The sequence below is a fragment of the Panthera uncia genome, chromosome C2, assembly GCF_023721935.1.
Source record: "Panthera uncia isolate 11264 chromosome C2, Puncia_PCG_1.0, whole genome shotgun sequence".
Taxonomy (NCBI): Eukaryota; Metazoa; Chordata; class Mammalia; order Carnivora; family Felidae; genus Panthera; species Panthera uncia.
The window spans coordinates 31885725-31890155 of NC_064810.1; positions in this window are offsets into that span (position 1 = coordinate 31885725).

A 4431-nucleotide genomic window follows, 5' to 3' on the forward strand; every position below is an offset into this window, starting at 1 on the left:
GATGGCATGTGTAGTTTTTTAAGAAACCACCAAGCTGTCCTCCAAAGTGAAGGTACCATTTTGCATACCCACCAGCCACAAATGACAATCGAAATTTAAAGTCAACTTTTATCATAGCAGAAATCATGGTAGAAAAGCATTCATGGTAGGAAAGATGCTGAGGTGTGTTACTAACATATTAGAATCAAAATGAACAAAAATCCTCACAGAAATAGACTTGAGACAATGAGAGAACTAGTGGGAGTATTCAGCATTAAACACAGATATTTTGAAAGTATTGCAGTATTGATGACATCTGAAGCCATTAAATACTGGATGTTGTTTACATGAAAATATAGGGTCTAAGACATAGGTGTCCCCACATTAAGTGGTGGACAGAAGAAGTGTCAGAAGACATAAGTTGCTTCTTTTCCCGAACTTGACTTGAGACAGTGAAACCTTGGAGTGCTTACAAAAACTCAGCTTCCAGGGTCCCAATCCAGAATTGACTCAGAATATCTAGGAGAAAAGTATAGGAATTGGTACTTGGCAAGTTTCTCAGGTGATTTTTATGATTTCTCAGAGGCTGATTGCTTCCTATTGAAATTCATAATTTTAGAAAAGTCCACAGAAGGACGGATGGGGTATATGTTGAGATAATACAGGTATAAAATATAGACGTGTTTCTAGGCATGGCTAAGTGACATTCCATAAGGTGCAGACGGAAGTACTCTTCCAGATTAAAATAGAACAGTGGTTCTCAGTTTGAGGCGATTTTGTTCCCCAAAGGACAGTTGGTAACATCTGAAGACGACTTTGATTGTCACAAATTGGGGTGGGGGGCAAGTACTTCTTGCATCTAGTGGGTACAACGCAGTGATGTTGTTAAACATCCCACAATGCAAAGGACAGCCCTCACCTTCCCACAGCAAACAAACGTTGGCCCTATATATTGACAGTAATAAGATAGAAACCATAAAATAAAGAGGAATAACAGTTAAATTCAATATGTGAATCTAGTTTGGATTGTAATTTAAAATTAAAAATAATACTGGGGCATCTGGGTGGCTCAGTTGATTAAGCATCTGACTCTTGATTTCAGCTCAGGCCATGATCTCCTGGTTCGTGAGTTTGAGCCCCACATCGGGCTCTCTGCTGACAATGCAGGGCCTGCTTGGGATTCTTTCTCTCCCTCTCTCTCTGCTCCTCCCCTGCCCATGACCTCCCTCTCTCTCTCTTTCTATCTAAAAAATAAATAAACATTAAAAAAATAACATTGGCAGCAGCTATAAAAGACCTTCTCAGGACTTTTGGGGTATTTGTGCATGGGCTATCCAGTATATAATAGAATCACTGTTATTCTTCTAAACTGTGATCTAATTATGCTTAGAAAAATGAACACTTTTCTTTAGGATATGCGTGTTGAAGTCTGAAACTAGTTTCAAATGACAGAGCAAGGAAAGCAATGTATATATATGCATATGTACCTTTAAAGAAGAGATGACATAATTGTGACAAAATGTGAAGTTTTAATACAGAAAGAGGAACATAAACGTTCCCTTATTTTTCTGTCAATTTTTTGATATGTTTGAAATTTGTTCATAAAAAAGTTGTGGAAAGTACCATTCGATGTATTTTGACAATGTATATTTGGGATTTGAACCAAGGGGCTCCTTATGGTTTGTTTGATCCTGAAATCATTTTTTCCTGCCATCTTTCTACTGCATTAGACCATTCCCACCACCACTTGTTCTCAGTCATTTAAAATCTCTGAGATGCATTTGCTGATAGGAACAGAGGTATAAGCAGGGCACATGTGACTCAATGAAGAATCTGACAGCTATGGACAGTCTTTTATTTCATGTCTCTTCCCTCTTTGTTTCATCTAGATGGCTTTTGCTCTCTGGGGGCAAAGGATTCCGGACTGCCTCACTAGAGGGAAGTCTTTCACTTCCACTCTCGGGTCTAATTACCTACACGGTACCTGTGAGTGGGAGGTTACCCAGTGGCTTTCAAAACATGTCCCTTGGGGCAACAAAATAGGAAGAGAGATAAAGACCCACATGGTTTTGCTTTCACTGGAATTATCTAAACCCGACCACAGCCACTTCCTAATCGTGAGGTGATAACTCGAGTGACTGCATTCCATGGTGAAGCTGTCACCTCTCTGGCCCTCTCCTTGCTCTGTCTTGCATTCCAGGGCCATCAGCAATTTTGCTGAAACAGGTCTTTCAGCTTTGGACAGTTTATAAGCTGTTGCCACTTTTATTAAGGTTACTGTGGCTTTTTCACTGTTGCTAAAACTCTAAAAATATTTCTCAGTGCTTCCTAGTGCCCTCACATACTGGGGTACTTTGTAGATACTTGATGCTTTGGTTGAGCACACGTTTGAAATATAGTAGATTCTACAACTGGCCAAAATATTCAAATACTAATGATAGGTTAATATGAGGGGGATTCACTGAGAATTAGGTCAAGAGTAATTTTTGAGAAGAGTCTGATTAAAGTCAGTTTCATATACACCAAATCCTAGATAAATAGATGCACTGATATAAATTTATAAATTTATGACATATATTATATATGCATATATATACATGCATGCATGTATGCAAATGCGTATATAACAAATCCTAGATAAATAGATGACTGATATACATTTGTTGAATTTATTTTCTTGCTTTTGATGTAAATGGTTATATGTTGGTTACTATTTATATTTGTAGAGAAATATAGTCATCCCTCAGTGGGATGAATAGAAGTATGTTGGAATTGCTTTTGAATTCCGTTGTCATGATGATGTAGAAAATTATGTCTTAAACAGGCAGGCCGGTTCTTGGTTGCATCTTATATGACTTTTATCAGAACATGAACTACTTTTTTAACTCTTCAAAAGAGTACTTTTCTTTTTCTTATGTCTGAACACATGATGCTTCAAACAGTAGTCTCCGTAAATGCTGACTATCTAAGTGAATATTCCCAAGCTTTCTTCTCTTTTTTTCTGTGTAGGGATCAAGTCACTTCTTAAAAGATGTACAATGTTATGTGAGCATCAAATTTCTAAATGAAGCCCGACTCTTTAAATAAGATTTCCTAAATTAAAAAGGTTCCAATATGAAGCTCTATTTCCTAAAAAGAGCTACACAAATATGTTCACCATCTTAGATCACTGAAGCATATCATATAAAAATTATCATTTTGCAAAATGACACATATTCTAGAATCATATGTATATGTATTTTACTAATGATTATTTTAAACAGTCATTCAGAAAGAAGAGCTCAGTTATACTTTACATTTAGAGATGAAAGTTTTCTAATAGTTACTTATTTCAGGCTATGATAATCATATATGATTTAAATGTAGACAGTCAAAACATACAATTTAATTTAATGCTTTCCTGGAGTTCATAGTATGGTGATGCATAAAAAAATACAAAAAATAGTATGTAGGTTTTTTGTTTTTTGTTTTGTACAGCAAAAGCATGTGTAGATATATATTGTTTTATAGACAGAGGTGTGGAAAGGAATATACCCCAATCTTAACAATATTTATATTCAGGGATTGATAATACAGAAGGAATAGGGGGTGTTGTAATTCTTCCTTTGTGTTTAGTTTTATTTGCTAAGTATTTCAATAAACATACATTAAATAGTAATGTGTGTGTCTATGCCTTAGGATTCTGTGAAAAATCTAAACCTCTCTAATGTGTCGGCATGTTTGTTGGACTTAAAATATTTTTGATGACAGTCAAGGTCAAATATTAGTTTGCCTGTGGCACAGCCTAAATTATCCTCTCAACAAACTGTACCAAATAATAATGATGTGATAGGTAAATAGGGCTCTTTGTCACTAAATTAAGAAAGGATTTAACTTCTAAGTAAGATCTGATCCATCAGACAATTTCAGTATATTGAAGTACAGACAATAAATGGCAACTCAGTTTGCATATTGGCAAAAACATCTCGGAACCCTTGCGGTTGAGGCAGGGTCAGAGAATCCCTGGCAAACAGGTGAACCTACCGGGAACCACCACAAGCAGAAGCAGAAAACGGGGTAAAGTTTCGCTAAAGTGTAATGACAAACGTAGAATATAACATTCCAATGTCAAGGAAGAAAAGTAATTGGCTCATTCACCTGAGCACACCAATAATAAATAAAGAGGTTCATTTTCAACAAGGGTACTGAGTGAACCATGAACTTAAAACCCCATGGAGTATACTGTGAATAGAAGACTCAGGTAGGACAGAGAGCAGACTATATTATTTTTGTTACATTGAGGTATGCGTAGATAATAACACATATATCAGAAACATCTTGTATCACAGTCAAAATGACGAGATATGCATTTATTTGCACCTCTTACCTGTGAGGTAAAGTTTTCCTTCCAAACATTCAGCCCTTTTTTTTAATTTTTATTTCAAATCATTGTGTGAGGTGGGGAGGGAAGAT